The following is a 17,992-nucleotide window of genomic DNA, read 5'->3' as shown; positions in this document are numbered from 1 at the left end:
TCATGTAACACCAGAGTCCTGGAGGAACATTCTTTTGTTTTTACTGTGTACTGTACCAGCAGCTTATGGTCAAAATGACAATAAACTTGACTTGACTTGATATCTGAATGCATGCCGTATATGGAATAAAGTAGATAAAATTGCAGCAGAGTTACAGATTGACAGACATCACTAAATCATGGCTGAAAGAAGATTATAGCTGGCAGCTGTTTCCATCCAAGGGGTCAGTGTGGACATGGTGGAGGATTACAAATACCTGGGGATACGAATTGACAATAAACTGGACTGGTCAGAGAACACTGAGGCTGTCTACAAGAAGGGTCAGAGCTGTCTTTATTTCCTGAGGAGACTGAGGTCCTTTAACATCTGTTGGACGATGCTGAGGATGTTCTACGAGTCTGTGGTGGCCAGTGCGATCATGTTTGCTGTTGTGTGCTGGGGCAGCAGGCTGAGGGTAGCAGACACCAACAGAATCAACAAACTCATTCGTAAGGCCAGTGATGTTGTGGGGATGGAACTGGACTCTCTCACGGTGGTGTCTGAAAAGAGGATGCTGTCCAAGTTGCATGCCATCTTGGTCAATGTCTCCCACCCACTACATAATGTACTGGGTGGGCACAGGAGCACATTCAGCCAGAGACTTATTCCACCGAGATGCAACACAAAGCGCCATAGGAAGTCATTCCTGCCCGTGGTCATCAAACTTTACAACTCCTCCCTTGGAGGGTCAGACACCCTGAGCCAATAGGCTGGTCCTGGACTTATTTCCTGGCATAATTCACATATTATTATTTAATTATTCATGATTTTATTACTATTTAATTATTTATGGTGCAACTGTAACAAAAACCAATTTCCCCTGGGATCAGTAAAGTATGACTATGACTATGACTATGACTAATGTCCCAGGATACATATTGTACCAAAAGGACATGCAAGTTACAGAAGGTGTGATGCTGTTCTGTTGGTAAATAATGAAACCAAATCATTAGAAACAGGAGACATAGGGTTAGAAGGTGTTGAATCATTGTGGAAAGAGCTAAGGAACTGTAAGGGTAAAAAGACCCAGATGGGAATTATATACGGACCTCCAAGCAGTAGTAAAGATGAGATCTACAAATTACAATGGGAGATAGAAAATGTATGCCAAAAGAGTAATGCAAAGGATTTCAATATGCAGGATTCCAAGACAGGGAAATTGTAGAATGCCTACATGATGGATTTTTAGAGCAGCTTTCTGTTGAGCCCATGAGGGATCAGTTATTCTGGATTGGCCGTTGTGCAACAAACAGAATTGATTAGCAAGCTTAAGATAAAGGAACCCTTATGAGCCAGTGATCATAATATGATAGAATTCATCCTGCAATTTGAGAAGAAGAAAGTAAAGTCAGATTATCAGTACTACAGTAGAGCAAAGGGAATGACAGAGGCATGAGAAAGGTGTTAGTCAAAATTTATTGGAAGGGGATGCTAGCAGCAATGATGGGAAAGCAGTAATGGCTCGAGTTTCTGGGAGCAATTTGGAAGGCACAGGATAGATACATCCCCAAGAAGAAGTATTCTAAAGGCAGAATGATGCAATCATGGCTAACAAAAGAAGTTAAAGCCAATATAAAAGCCTAAGAGAGGACATATAATGGAGCAAAAATTAGTGGGAAGTTAGAGGGTTGGAAAGCTTTTAAAAACCAATAGAAGGTAACTAAAAAGTCACAAAGAAGTAAAAGAATGTGAAGTTAAGCTGGCCAGAAATATTAAAGAGGATACCAAAAGTTTCTTCAGATGCACAGTGTAAAAGAGAGGTGTGAGTATATGTTGGACTGTTGGGAAGGTAGTAATGGGGGACAAGAAAATGGTGGATGAACTGAATAAGTATTTTGCATCAGTCTTCACTGTGGAAGAAACTAGCAGTATGCTAGAAGTTCAAGTGTGTCAGGGGACAGAAGAACGTGAAGTTGCCATTACTAGGGAGAAAGTGCTTGGGAAACTGAAATATCTGAAGGTAGATAAGTTTGCTGGACCTGATGGTGTACACCCCAAGGATTTTAAAAGAGGTGGCTGAAGAGATTGTGGAGGAATTCAAGAATCAATGGATTCTGGCATGATTCTGGAGAACTGGACATTGCAAATGTCACTCTAGACTTCAAGAAGGGCGAGAGGCAAAGAAAAGGAAATCATAGGCCAGTTAGTCAGACCTCAGTGGTTGGGGAGATGTTAAAGTTGATTGTTAAGGATGTAGATTCAGGGTACTTGGAGGCACATGATAAAATAGGTTGTAGTCAGTATAGTTTCTCAAAGGGAAAATCTCGCCTAACAAATCTGTTGGAATTCATTGAAGAAATAACAAGCAAGATTGACAAAGCAAAATCTGTTGACGCTGTGTACTTGGATTTTCAGAAGGCCTTTGACAAGGTGCCACATATGAGGCTGCTAAACAAGATATGAGCTCATGGGTATTACAGGAAAGATACTAGCATGGATAGAGAATTGACTGATTGGCAGAAGGCAAAGAGTGGGAACAAAGAGGGTCTTTCTGTTTGGCTGCAAGTGACTAGTGGTGTTCCACAGGTGCCTATGTTGGGATTGATTCTTTTTACATTATATTGTTGACCAGCAGAAACTGCAGTCTGATCAAGGACAGGGGAAGCAGACAAGTTACTTTGTTTCCCCCATTTTGTGGACTCTGAACAGCTTCTTGCTCTTGGAAAATCTAATCAGAGCAACTGAATGTGGACACAGGAGGCTTCAGGTAATGATCTACTAAACCTGAGACCATTCTCAAACAAATAGCCATTTGTTATGTGAAGGACATGGACTCTGAACTGATTCTAGCTCTGGGACAATCTAATCAGAGCAATAAACCTGAGACCATTCTCAGAGGAGTAGCTACTTGTTTCGTAAAATGTCAGACCTGCAACGGGAATCTCGTTAGACTCTGTCTGGGTTGCCTCATTTAACTGGTTTGGACCAGTCAGAGTGTAAAGACACAAATACACAAGGCTGGGGTGGGCAGAGCCATGAAACAATGTTGGCTGTAGCCCTGTACAATGACCAGTAAGAAGGTGACCTTGAGCCAATGGGGTGGAGACCCCATGGTTCAATTGATGAGGAACAGTGTAAGACTCAGGAGCTCCAAATATTTAGGAGTGATAACTCTCCAGCAGCCAGAGACCAACCATCGCGGATAAGGAGGACCCCACGGACAAATGGAGATCGGGACTATGAGGAATGCCTGGCCAGCGTTGACTTCTTTCCCAGGTAATACCCTTGTCTCTTCATCGACTGTTCATGGACTGTCAGGGAATTCTAGTAGGGTGCGCACAGAGACAGTTCGTGAACCCACGTGCTTTTAGTTGAAACAATAAAAGTTACTTGTCAGTAACTACAGATTCTCTTGCCTCACTGATCATTATTCAAGGGGTGATTCTTGTAACAAATGTCAATGACTTGGATGATGGAAATGATGGCTTTGTGGCCAAGTTTGTAAATGATATGATAATAGGAGGAGGGGCAGGTAGTTTTGAGGGAAAAAATGGGTGGACTATTTTCTAAACAGAGAGAAAATTCAAAAATCTAAGGTGCTAAGGGACATGGGAGTTCTGCAGAATTCTGTAAAGGTTAATTTGCAGGTTGAGTCATGGTGAGGAAGGCAAATGCAATGTTAACATTCATTTTGAGAGGACTAGAATATGAAGTCAAAGTTGTAATGTTGAGGCTTTATAAGGCACTGATGAGGCCTCTTTTGAAGTATTGTGAGTAGTTTTGAACCCCTTATCTAAGAAAGGACGTGTTGACATTGGCAAGGGTTTAAAAGAGGTTCACAAAAATGATTCTGGGATTGAAAATCTTATCATATGAGGAGCGTTTGATGGCTTTGAGCCTGTATTCACCAGGATTCAGAAGAATTAAGAGGGATTTCATTGAAACCTATTGAATGTTGAAAGGCCTCGATAAAGTGGATATGGAAAGGATGTTCTCTATGGTGGTGGAGTCTAAGACCAGAGGACACGGACTTAGAATAGAGGGACATCCACTTAAACTGAAGATGAGGAGAAATTTCTTTAGCCAGAGAGTGGTGAATCTGTGGGGGATTCATTGCCACAGGTGGATGTGGAGGCCAAGTTATTGGGTATATAGGCAGAGGTTGATAGATTCTCGATTAGCCAGGGCATGAAGGCATACGGGGAGAAGTAAAGAGATTGTGGCTGAGGTGGTAAATTGTTCAGCCATAATGAAATGTTCGTGCAGATTTGATGGGCCAATTCTGTGCCTATGTCTTACGGTTATTAAAAATTAAGGTGCACTTCACTGTCAGCTTAATGTTTTCTGGTATGTTTAGTTGATATCCTGCATGTAATTTCAATAACTTCACACTGTTTAATGTATCTAATTGCCAAATCTCAAGTAAATTCTCAAAATAGAACAGCCTCTGAAGGAGCAAGGCAACAGCCACAGGAATGTCCCAATTTCCCATGTGTTCAAAAACTGCTGATGGGAGATGCTATTGGCTTTATTATATTGGCATGCTGGGCTACTATTATAGCACAATATTTGTTCAATTTTTTATGTATAGACATGATTAAGCTTTTATACTGTCTATCTACATTGTGAGCCATGGCATTCTCATCTCTGAGTCAGGAAATCATTATTAGGCTAATATTTACTCCTCAAACAGATTACTTTGTTTTCGTTACACACAAGGTGACTTCTGGTTTGCCAGCATTATAAAGTCTACACTTCAAAATTGATAAGGCTGGATAACATCGAGTAATGATACTATGTTGACCATCGTATTCTAGGTACAGTACTGCGTTTATTCTATAGTGAACACCTTCTGACATGTGGACTGTTATTCTGTGCCTCAGGCAGGGATTGGCATATGATAGGTAATTTACTATAAACAAGTACAGATGAATATTAAATCTCAACCTTCCCATGTTACATATGAACACTGCTGTATGTAGTTTTATACTGATCAAAATATGTATTTTAAAAGCTTCACTGTTAGTTTTTCTTGACTAATTTAAATTTGAGTCTAAAATTCAAAACAAAAAATGCCCTCAACGTAAAAACACAAATCCTGTGCCCCATTGAATGTAGGCAAGTATTTCAAGATGAGCTATAAATAAATTTATTATGTACTTTATGATCAATTTTCAATTTAGGGCTTTCTGTAGCTACGGGGAGTTTTAAACTTGGAATCTTGCTCCACAGTTGAAAGGATAATATAGCAGAATATCCAAGCATCTCTGCAGCATGACACCAGTATTGCTCCAGATAATAGAGCTGGAGTTATTAGCATATTCAGAATAATGGTCTGTTCCTCCAATACATCTATATTGAGTTTAAGTAAATTTCTAAGCTCCTCAGAACAGATTTTATAGGACTCTTTTGCAACTGAAGAAGAATTTTGTATTCATTTACCTTCAGCTCCTTAAGTCAACTACAATAATTTTTTACAAAGTAATTATCGTCTCTTGGATCTCGTTCAGTGGCCTTAACATAGTCTCATCCCTTACTGATGCCTAGAAACAACTTATGGAACACTTATTTGGCAGGAAATCCAACTTGTCTTCTCACAACATCGTGACAGGATTCCTAACACAGACCAGGAAGTTCCCCACACATGGGTATAGGTATGGACCTTGTAATAATAATTACAAATACCTGGGGATACGAATTGACAATAAACTGGACTGGTCAAAGAACACTGAGGCTGTCTACAAGAAGGGTCAGAGCCGTCTCTATTTCCTGAGGAGACTTGAGGTCCTTTAACATCTGTCGGACGATGCTGAGGATGTTCTATGAGTCTGTGGTGGCCAGTGCTATCATGTTTACTGTTGTATGCTGGGGCAGCAGGCTGAGGGTAGCAGACACCAACAGAATCAACAAACTCATTCGTAAGGTCAGTGATGTTGTGGGGATGGAACTGGACTCTCTCACGGTGGTGTCTGAAAAGAGGATGCTGTCTAAGTTGCATGCCATCTTGGACAATGTCTCCCATCCACTACATAATATACTAGTTGGGCACAGGAGTACATTCAGTCAGAGACTCATTCCACTGAGATGCAATACAGAGTGTCATAGGAAGTCATTCCTGCCTGTGGCCATCAAACTTTACAACTCCTTCCTTGGAGAGTCAGACACCCTGAGCCAATAGGCTGGTCCTGGACTTATTTCCTGGCATAATTTACATATTTAATTATTTATGGGTTTATTATTATTTAATTATTTATGGGTTTATTATTATTTAATTATTTATGGTTTTATGTTGCTATATTTATACTCTATTGGTTGGTGCAACTGTAACGAAACCCAGCTTCCCTGGGGATCAATAAAGTATGTCTATAGAAACATAGAAACATAGAAAATAGGTGCAGGAGTAGGCCATTCGGCCCTTCGAGCCTGCACCGCCATTTATTATGATCATGGCTGATCATCCAACTCAGAACCCTGCACCAGCCTTCCCTCCATACCCCCTGATCCCCGTAGCCACAAGGGCCATATCTAACTCCCTCTTAAATATAGCCAATGAACTGGCCTCAACTGTTTCCTGTGGCAGAGAATTCCACAGATTCACCACTCTCTGTGTGAAGAAGTTTTTCCTAACTTCGTAAGTTTTTCTATCTATCTATCTATCTATTTAAATCTGCCAGTTGTCTCTTTGTTGCACAATTTCCATAGCTTAATAAATCACGAGTCACTCCAAATGCATTCCTCGGCATTCCCAGTGTCTGCAGTCTGTGGAAATTTGCCCACATCTCTATTTTATGGACTTCCCAGCAATGTGAGCAAAATCTAACCCGCATAATTGTAGGCAAACCCAAGATTAATGCAAAATGTACTTTCTTTCATGTATGACCTTACCTTTTCTGCCTGATTCCCCTAGCCCTTGAATTGCCCCATTAACCACAAATCTATTGACCTCATCCATGAAATCAGTGTCCATAGCCTCTTTGCGGTGGAGAATTTAATAGATTCATCACTCTCTGAAAGAAGAAATTCTCCTTTATCTCCACCTTTTGCAGGTATCACTCTTTTCTTAATCCCCTGGTTCTTGGTTCCCTCATAAGGGGAAACAATCTCACAATTGGTTACAACGGTTTGAACATCCACAATTTCATGTGATACTGCCTTTCAAAGATTTACAATATTTTTCGAGAAGAAATTACCAGTTGTTCTGCCGGCCTGGCCTGTTATCCCTTGCGGATGGTTCTAAATCGTTCAGCTAAAAGGATAAGTCTCTCACTTGTTACCCTTTCATAACATTATTATTTAAACTATAGAATAAAGGGGCCTACTTTCAAGATTCAAGAGCATGTAACGTCATTTACTGCACATAAATGTAAAGGAGAACAAAATAATTGCTGCTCTGGATCTGATATAGGACAAACCGCCCTACCCACCCCCCCAAAGAACACAACAATAATAATTAAAAAACACAATAAATATAATTACATAAGATAGCTTATATACCTAGGTTGATCATACAGTGACAGTAGGCACCAGAGTGTCTGTATGTAAGGTGACAAACAGGAAATAATAAAGTAGAGGTGGTTGGGAACATGGAGGGGTGTGTTTGTTCATGGAGGTGTTGATGAGCCTTACTGGTTGGGGAAAGTAACTTTTTAAGTCTGGTATTCCCGGTATGGATGCTATGTAGCTTCCTCCCTGATGGGAGTGGGACGACGAGTCCATAAGCAGGGTGGGTGGAATCCTTCACAATGTTACTGGCCCTTTACAGGCACCTTTCTGTACATATGTTCTTGATGGTGGGTAGGCTGGTGCCTGTGATGCGTTGGGCAGTTCTGACTAACCGCCTTGTCCGCCGCAGTAGGGTTTCCATGCCAAGCAGTAGTGCAGCTTGTTAGGATGCTCTCCACTGCACATCTGTAGAATGAAGTGAGATTTCCTGGTGCTGGCTGATGGAGTAACAGCAATCTGCCGTTGATCCACCTTTGATTATCTTACTATTTCCAACCTGTCTTGAAACTTCATTTTTAAGTGTGATATTCTTTCATTATGGCTGGAAGGAGTGCCAGAGGTCCTACAAAGGATGATTTTCCTGCCTCTTTGGATTCTATTATGGAATTGCTGCAAAGTCACACATGAGATGCCTCTGAGAAGTTTCAACAATTCAGCACTGAATTTAAACAAATAGATGGTAAATTGGACTCTATTCAACAAACTCTTAATGAACAGGATAAATGTATTAAAGATAATGAGGAAAATTTGTTGGCTCTGGAAAAGGAAGTGGATGAATTGCAGAAGCTTTCTGAAAAGCAATTGAAGTCCAACAAAAAGTTAAGACAGAAGATTATCGACCTAGAAAATAGAAGTAGAAGGAATAACCTATGGGTTCTGGGTCTCAAGGAATTAATCGAAGGTAACCATCCTATGGAGACTTTTGCAAACTTTTTGCAAGAATTATTTCCGGAGATTTTGAAGTCTGTGCCTATGATCGATCGAGTTTACAGATCTCCTGCGTTTAGACCTCCTAAAGCTCAGAGACCAAGATCAGTAATAACCTGTTTTCAGGAATTTAAAACAGAGGAACTCTTAATTCGTGAATCTTGTCGAAGGGGCATGATTGACTATAATGGTCGCAAGATTAGAATTGTTGAAGATTATTTGCCTGAGGTTATGCAGGAAAGTGTTAAATTCAAGGAAGTTAGGTCCGAGCTTTTTAATGTGGGTTTCAAGCCTTCCCTTCACTACCCAGCCCAACTCAGAATCACAATTAAAAATGGTTCTTTCGAATGGTTCCGCTTGGCTGTTGAAGCACTAAAGTTTTTAAAATCCGAAGGTTAAATCCAAAGGCTAACTGTTTAGTTTCTTCTTACATGAAGATACAAGATTAAATGAGAAACTTTTGATTTGCAAATCCCGTCGAAGGGGCATGGTTGGTTATAGGGTGGAATATTAAGATTCTTGAAGATTATTCGCTTGAGGTTATGCAGGAATGTGCTAAATTTAAACAAGCTCAGTTGGAATTTTTTTAACAAGGGTTTTAACCCGTCCCTTGGCTACCCAGTTTGACTGAGAATCTCATTAAAGATGGATCCTTCGAATGGTTTCGTTTGAAACCTGAAGCACAAAGTTTTTTTTTAATTTGAAGGCTAATTGCTTAGTCTGTTTTTCCATGAAGATATAAGAATAATGTTCAATGTCTATCTGTATGAATAATTGTATCTTTTACTTCTGGTAAACCATTGTAACTAATTTCCTTTCATATTTTTTAATACTGTATTTTTGATATATGAAAATTGAATCTCTTGTTTGGATCTTGTTTAGTCTAGATTGGAATATAAATAACCTTGAAACTAATTGGAGCGATCACCAGGTTTTTTGGGGAGTTGTCCATAGTTTGTAGATGCCGACTTTCTATTGAACATAGAACATAGAATACTACAGCAGAGTACAGGCCCTTCGGCCCACATTGTTGTGTCCACTCTCAAACCCTGCCTCCCATATAACCCTCCAACTTAATTTCCTCCATATACCTGTCTAGTAGTCTCTTAAATTTCATTTGTGTATCTGCCTCCACCACTGACTCAGGCAGTGTATTCCAGGTACCAACCACTCTCTGAGTAAAAAACCTTCCCCTAATATCCCCCTTGAACTTCCCACCCCTTATCTTAAAGCCATGTCCCCTTGTATTGAGCACTGGTGCCCCAGGGAAGAGGCGCTGGCTATCCACTCTACTTATTCCTCTTAATATCTTGTATACATCGATCATGTATCCTCTCATCCTCCTCCTCTCCAAAGAGTAAAGCCCTAGCTCCCTTAATCTCTGATCATAATCCATACTCTCTAAACCAGGCAGCATCCTGGTAATCTCCTCTGTACCTGTGAGGCAACTTGCAGAGATCTGTGGACATATACCTCGAGATCCCTCTGCTCCTCCACACTACCAAGTATCCTGCCATTTACTTTGTACTCTTCCTTGGAGTTTGTCCTTCCAAAGTGTACCACCTGACACTTCTCCGGGTTGAACTCCCCATCTGCCACCTCTCAGCCCACTTCTGCAACCTATCAATGACTCTCTGCAATCTTCAACAATCCTCTACACGATCTGCAACACCACCAGCCTTTGTGCCATCTGCAAACTTGCGAACCCACTCTTCTACCCCCACATCCAGGTCGTTAATAAAAATCACGAAAAGTAGAGGTCCCAGAACAGATCCTTGTGGGACACCATTAGTCACAACCCTCCAATCTGAATGTACTCTCTAAACCATGACCCTCTGCCTTCTGCAGGCAAACCATTTCTGAATCCACCTGGCCAAACTTCCCTGGATCCCATGCCTTCTGACTTTCTGAATAAACTTACCATGTGGAACCTTGTCAAATGCCTGACTAAAATCCATATAGATCACATCCACTGCACTACCCTCATCTATATGCCTGGTCTCCTCCTCAAAGAACTCTATCAGGCTTGTTAGACACGATCTTTCCTTCACAAACCCATGCTGACTGTCCCTGATCAGACCATGGTTCTCTAAATGCCCATGGATCCTATCTCTAAGAATCTTTTCCAACAGCTTTTCCACCACAGATGTAAGGCTCACTGGTCTAGCCTTACTAGCTTTTTTGAACAAGGGGACAACTTTCGCCTCCCTCCAATCCTCCAGTACCATTCCCGTGGACAACGAGGACATAAAGATCCTAGCCAGTGGCTCAGCAATCTCTTCCCTTGCCTTGTGGAGCAGTCTGGGGAATATTCCGTCAGGCCACAGGGACTTATCTGTCCTAATGCATTTTAACAACGCCAACACCTCCTCTCCCTTAATATCAACATACTCCAGAACATCAACCTCACTCATATTATCCTCACTGTCATCAAGTTCCCTCTCATTGGTGAATACCGAAGAGAAGTATTCATTGAGGACCTTGCTCACCTCCACAGCCTCCAGGCACATCTTCCCACCTTTATCTCTAATCGGTCCTACCTTCACTCCTGTCATCCTTTTGTTCTTCACGTAATTGAAGAATCTCTTGGGGTTTTCCTTTACCCAACTCGTCAAGACCTTCTCATGCCCCCTTCTTGCTCTTATCAGCCCCTTCTTAAGCTCCTTTCTTGCTACCTTATATTCCTCAATAGACCCATCTGATCCTTGCTTCCTAAACCTCATGTAAGTTGCCTTCTTCCACCTGACTAGATTTTCCACCTCATGGTTCCTTAACCCACCATTTTTTATCTTCCTTACCGGGACAAATTTGTCCCTAACATCCTACAAGAGATCCCTAAATATCGACCACATGTTCACAGTACATTTCCCTGCAAAAGCATCGTTCCTATTCACATCCGCAAGTTCTAGCCTTATAGCCTCATAATTTGCCCGTCCCCAATTAAAAATTTTCCTGTCCTCTCTGATTCTATCCTTTTCTATGATAATACAAAGGCCAGGGAGTGGTAGTCACTGTCCCCCAGATGCTCACCCACTGAGAGATCTGTGACCTGACCCAGTTCATTACCTAGTACTAGATCTAGTATGGCATTCCCCCTAATCGGCCTGTCAACATACTGTGACAGGAATCCGTCCTGGACACACTTAACAAACTCTGCCCCATCTAAACCCTTGGAACTAATCAGGTGTCAATAAATGTTAGGGAAGTAAAAGTCACCCATGATAACAACCCTGTTATTTTTGCACCTTTCCAAAATCAGCCTCCCAATCTGCTCCTCGGTATCTCTACTGCTACTAAGGGGCCTATAGAATACTCCCAATAGAGTAACTTCTCCCTTCCAGTTCCTGACTTCCACCCATTCTGACTCAAAAGAGGATCCTGCTACATTACTCACCCTTTCTGTAGCTGTAATAGTATCCCTGACCAGTAATGCCACCCCTCCTCCCCTTTTTCCCTCCTCTCTATCCCTTTTAAAGCACTGAAGTCCAGGAATATTGAGGATCCATTCCTGCCCTGGTACCAGCCAAGTCTCTGTAATGGCCACTACATCATAATTCCATGTATGTATCCAAGCTCTCTGTTCATCACCTTTGTTCCTGATGCTTCTTGCATTGAAGTACACACACTTTAGCCCTTCTACCTTCCTAACTTTACACCGTTTATTCTGCTTCTCTTTCCTCAAAGCTTCTCTATATGTTAGATCTGGCTTTACTCCATGTACTTCTTTCACTGCTCTTTTGCTCCGAGTCCCTTCCCCCTTGCAAATTAGTTTAAACCCTCCCAAACCATGCTAGCAAACCTACCTGCAAGGATATTGCTCCCCCTCGAGTTCAGGTGCAACCCATCCAATCTGTACAGGTCCCACCTTCCCCAGAAGAGATCCCAGTGATCCAAAAATCTAAAACCCTGCTCCCTGCACCAACTCCTCAGCCATGCATTCAACTGCCATCTCCTCCAATTCTTACCATCACTGTCACGTAGCACTGGCAGCAATCCTGAGAACGCCACCCTTGAGGTCCTGTTCTTCAGCCTTCTGCCTAGTTCCAGAAACTCACACTTCAGGACCTCATCCCTCTTCCTGACTATGTCATTGGTGCCAACATGTATCACAACTTCTGGTTGCTTTCCCTCTCGTACCAGGATGTCATGCACCCAGTCAGAGACATCCTGGACCCTGGCACCCGAGAGGCAACAAACCATGCGGGTGTCCTTCTCACGCCCACAATATCTCCTGTCTGCTCCCCTGACTATAGAGTCCCCAATGACGACAGCTCTCCTCTTCTCTGTCCCACCATTCTGTACCACAGGGTCAGACTCATTGCTGGCGGCCCTGCCACCATGGCTCAGCCCTGGTCGGTTGTTCCCGCCAACTTTATCCAGGATGGTAAACTTATTATTCAGGGGAATGGCTACAGGGGTGCTCTGCACTGCCTGTCTACTCACCTTCGCTTTCCCCCCTCTGACTGTCACCCAACGACCTGCTTCCGGCAGCCTTGGTGTGACTGCCTCGCAGAGCTCTCATCTATGACTGTCTCATTCTCCCTCATGAGTCGAAGGTCATCCAGCTGCTGCTCAAGATTCCTTACACTGTCTTCCAGATCGCCCAGTTGCATGCACTTCTGGCAGATGTTACTCTGTGGAAGAGGGGAGTTCCCCCAAGACTGCCACATCTTTTATCTCGTTTTTATTTGGATGTATCTCCCTACTGTGACAGATGCACTAATGGAGAAGCTTCATTAATTCATATGCTTTGGACTTGTCCATGTCTTAAAAAATATTGGAAGGAAGTTTTTCAAACTTTTTCTTTTCTTTTCAAAGTCAATTTTAAGCCTAATCCTCTGACAGCCCTATTCGGTATTGTTGCAGGACAAGATTATTAAGTTGAAGACATCCGATTTACATATTTTGGCCTTTAGCTCTCTTATAGCTAGGAGGGTGCTTTTGTTTAAATGGAAAGATGTTTCTCCTCCTACTCCTGCTCAATGGTTATGCGATGTTATGTCATGCTTAGATTTAGAGAAGATTCATTGTTCAACTTCTGAATCTCGTCAAGTTTCGAACATTTTGGGGACCCTTTCTGAATTATTTTCAAAACTTTCAAAACTCTCAATTCATTGTTTAAATTTAGATGTTGGCTATTATTAACCTTTATTATACGAGAAGGTATTTTACTTTTTTTTTCTCCTTAATAAACAGCTTCAGTCTTGGTAGGGGTTAGGTTCTTTTTTTGTAATAAATTAGTATATTTCAATATAACTTTGACAAATCTACATCAATACGGGGTAATGAGATCGTTATCATGAATGGATATAATGTAATCAGTAGCTGTTTTCTTTTGACCTTTATGTAATGACCTTTAAGTGTACAGAGCACACTTTCTTGTACTCTGTATTCTTCTATGTAGAAACTAATAAAAATATTGAAAGAGAATGAAGTAAGTATGGATGTGTATAGTTGAGCTCCCTTCAGGCTGTATGTTGGTGAGCATACAGGAGTGAGATATACCGGCTGGTTGAGTGGTGTCGCAGCAACTACCTGGCACTCAACATCAGCAAGACCAAAAAGCTGATTGTGGACTTCAGAAAGGGTAAGATGAGGAAACACAAACTAATCCTCATAGAGGGATCAGAAGGTGTAGAGGGCAAGCAATTTCAAGTTCCTGTGTGTCGATATCTCTGAGGACCTACCTGGATGCAACATATTAATGCAGCTGTAAAGAAGGCGAGACAGTGGCTATATTTTATTAGGAGTTTGGGATTTGGTTTGACAATTTAAATACTTGAAAACTTCTACAAATGCACCGTGAAGAAAATTCTAACGGGCTGCGTCACAATCTGGTATGGGGGGTGGGGGGCTACTGCACAGGACCGAAGTAAGTTGCAGAGATTTGTAAGATTAGTCAGCTCCATCATGAGTACAAGGCTTCGTAGTATGCAAGACTTCTTCAAGGAGTGGAGCCTTAGGAAGGTGGTATCCATCATTAAGGACCTCCAGCACCCAGGACATGCCCTCTTCTTATTGTTACTGTCAGGAAGGAGGTACAGAAGCCGAAGGCACACTTTCAGTGATTCAGAAACAGCTTCTTCCCTTCTCTCATCCGATTTCTAAAGGTATTATTTGCCTGGCACCAAGCCTCGAACTCTTCCACTTCATCTCTTTAGACCATCTCATTGTTATTCGTGATGAGCCCCACCACTGTCATGTCACCGGTGAAATTGAAAATGTGATTACTTGGGCGTTCGATCCTGCAGTCGTATGTGAGCAGAGTGTACAGCAGTGGGCTTGGCACACAGCCCTGGGAGGGGGGGTACCTGTGTTGAGATTGTTGGTGAGGGAGGAGCAGTTGTGCATCCTGATTATCGGAGGTCTGTTCGTTAGGAAGTCCAACACCCAGTTGCACAGGGGTATTTAGACTAAGGAATAACAGTTTGTCCCACAGTCCTTGGTGAACAATCATGTTGAATACCAAACTGAAAGCTAACAACAGCATTCTAACATGCTGCAAGTGTCCTTATTTTCCAGGTGTGTCAGTGCCAAGTGCGTGACAGATGCAACGGCATCTGTTGTACAGTGGTTCTGTTGGTAAGCATATTGGTCAATGTCCAATGTGGCTCTTATGCGTTATCTCCTTTATAAAGCAAACCAACATTTATAATTCCTTAAACAACAGGAATTCTGCAGATGCTGGAAATTCAAGCAACACACATAAAAGTTGCTGGTGAACGCAGCAGGCCAGGCAGCATCTCTAGGAAGAGGTGCTGCCTGGCCTGCTGTGCTCACCAGCAACTTTTATGTGTGTTGTTTATAATTCCTTTGTGCCCAGCATTTGAACTGGCCATACTTTGTGTCAAGGACTCCCAAATTCCTCTGAACATGCAGTTATTTTATTCACCTTCTGAAGAACGATAGTTGTTACTCAATAAAACATTCTCCCAAATTTTGCTTGATTACATAAACAATTTTAGTGATCTTACAAGTCTGTCACTTAAAAATTATGAACTCGTCTGGAACTTTAGAAATCATCACAAAAACTCTAAAGATGCAGAACAGAGGGGATTAAAAGGTAATAAAATGGAAACATTTAGCATAGCCAATTGAAGATTGTTCACTCTCAATTTAAGACAAAGATGCACATAAGCTCATCCAAAGAATTAGGAAACATTGGATCCATGGTGACTCGACCATTTGGATCCAAAATTAGTTTGCCTACAGAAGACAGAGTGTAGTGATGGATGGATGTTATACTGCCTGAAGGGCTGTGAGTGGTGGTGTTCCACAGGCATTTGTTCCAGGAGCTCTGTTGTCTGTCAAATACATAAATAATTTGCAAGGAAATGTGCTATGGTGGGTGAATAGATTTACAGGTGATTGTATTCCCTGGAGTGCAGGAGAATGAGGGGAGATCTTGTAGATGTATACAAGACTATAAGGAGTACAGATAGTGTGAATGCATGCATGCCTTTTTCTCTCAGGTTGGGTGAGACTCAAACTAGAGATCATAGGCTTAGGCTAAGGGGAAATTTTAAGGGCAATCTGAGAGGAAACCTTTTCACCCAGAGGATGGTGCACAAGTGGGATGAGCTGCCAGCAGAAGTGGTCGATAGGGATTTAATTGTGACATTAAAGAGAAATTTTAATGGTTACATGGATGGGAGGTGTTTGGAGAGATATGGTCGGGTGCATGTAGATGTGACTAGGAAGAAAGAACAGGTCAGGATTGACAGATGGGCCAAAAGGCCAGTTTCTGTGCTGTAATACTCTATGACACAAAGATTGGTGGCAATGTGAATTGCATAGAAGATTGCCAAAGGATTCAGCAAGATATAGATCATAGAGTTCACAGGGTCATAGATCACCACAGCACAGTAAAAGGCCCTTTTGTCCATCTAGTCTGTGCCAAACTGTTATTCTGCCTAGTGCCACTGACCCATACCTGACCCATAGCCCTCCATATCCTTCCCACTAATGTACTTTTCAAACTCTCTTAAACATTGCAATCGAACCGGCACCCACCTCTTCCACTAGCAGCTCATTCGGACTCGGATTCAGATTTACTTATGGCCTGTATGTACATGGAAAGATAGAATGAAATGCATCATTTGTGTTAACAACCAACACACCGAATGGTATGCTGGGGGCCAGTCCACCAGTGCTGCCAGATGTTCCAGTGCCGACACAGCATACCCGCAATGATCGGTAGACTAGCCAATGATGAAGTCCCAAACTCCAGGCTCGAATTCTAGACATCGCTGACAGACTGGCGTTCATACCTCCTTGTGTCTCCTGCTCACATGGGTTTCTGATCCTGAGCTCACGACCTGAGATGGACCAACATCCATAAATCCATAGATCCCCCATCCACTTTGCTGGCTCGTGTGGTGTGTGGAAGCCTGGACTCTCAATGTGCCTCATCAGCTGTCCAAGTCACTGGAATTCAAACATAGAGCACAGATTGGAGGCCTGACCTCTAACTCCACCACATCCTTGTTTCTAAAGCCTATCCTGACCACTATTGCCCCTCTCCGTCCTCAAAACCTTCCCTATGAACTAAAAAAAAAATTCTGAGCAATGCCCTTAATAGAAACTGTGGCCCAGTGCCATCGTGGCAGATTCCAGACTCAGGCCACACTTTGTGTGAAGAAGTGGCTCTCAGGTTCCCCTTAAATATTCCATCTTTCACCCTTAACTTATGTTCTCTAGTTCTATCCTCACTCAATCTCAGTGGAAAAAAACTGCTTGCATTTACCCCATCTATACCCTCATAATTTTGTATATCTCTGTCAAATTTCTGCTCATTCACTATTCTCAAGGGGCAAAAAGTCCTAACCTATTCAACATTTCCCAATAACATCAAGTCCATAAATGCCAGAATCTGGAGCAATGAAGGCAAACATGCCATATGCCTTCAAAGCCTTCAAAGTCCAAAGCAACATCCTTTTAAATTTTCTCTGTGCTCTTCCAATCTTACTGTTATCTTTCACATTGGTCGGTGACCAGAACTACATGCTGTACTCAAAATTTTGCTTCACCAACATCTTAAACAACTGTAAAATATTTGTCTAACTCCTGTACTCAGTACTTCAATTTTTGAAGACCAATGTGCAGTTGAAAATCAGACAGAGAAGTGGCAGATGGAGTTTAATGCAGGCAAGTGTGAAATGTTGCAGTTTGTAATGTCTAAGATAAAGGGGACTACAGAGTAAATGCCAAGATCAATGGCATTAATGAACTGAGTGACCTTGGGTCTTGGTACGTGGCTCACTAAAAGTGGCAGCACAGGTGGTGAAGAAGGCATATGGCATGTTTGCCTTCATTGCTCCAGATTCTGGCATTTATGTTACAACTTTATATAAAACTTTGGTTAGAGTATTGGTACAATTTAATAAAACTTTGGTTAGAGTACTGCATTTAATTCCAATTACCTCAATTCTGGCCACCTTCACCAAGGAAGGATGTGGAGGTTTTTGAGAGGATGCAGAGGAAGTTTACCAGGTTGATGACTGGTTTGGAGAATATGTACCATGAGAAGAGTTTTGAAAGCTGCAGCTTCTCTAGAACAGCAGGGGTTGAGGGAAGATTTGAT

General features: G+C 42.0%; 1 long non-coding RNA gene across 1 annotated transcript in view; it reads right to left on the bottom strand.

Annotated features, from left to right (window-relative positions):
* Positions 1–16,773, bottom strand: part of LOC134347552 (uncharacterized) — a 126,710-nt gene extending 109,937 nt beyond the window's left edge. Inside the window, exon 1 of the long non-coding RNA XR_010018186.1 lies at positions 16,680–16,773. This is a non-coding gene — a long non-coding RNA (uncharacterized LOC134347552). The remainder of the gene's footprint in view (positions 1–16,679) is intronic.
* Positions 16,774–17,992: the final 1,219 nt, after the last annotated feature.

This window comes from Mobula hypostoma, chromosome 6, assembly GCF_963921235.1.
Source record: "Mobula hypostoma chromosome 6, sMobHyp1.1, whole genome shotgun sequence".
Lineage (NCBI taxonomy): Eukaryota > Metazoa > Chordata > Chondrichthyes > Myliobatiformes > Myliobatidae > Mobula > Mobula hypostoma.
Note: the sequence above shows the minus strand (reverse complement) of the source record. Positions and strands in the feature narration are given on the sequence as shown.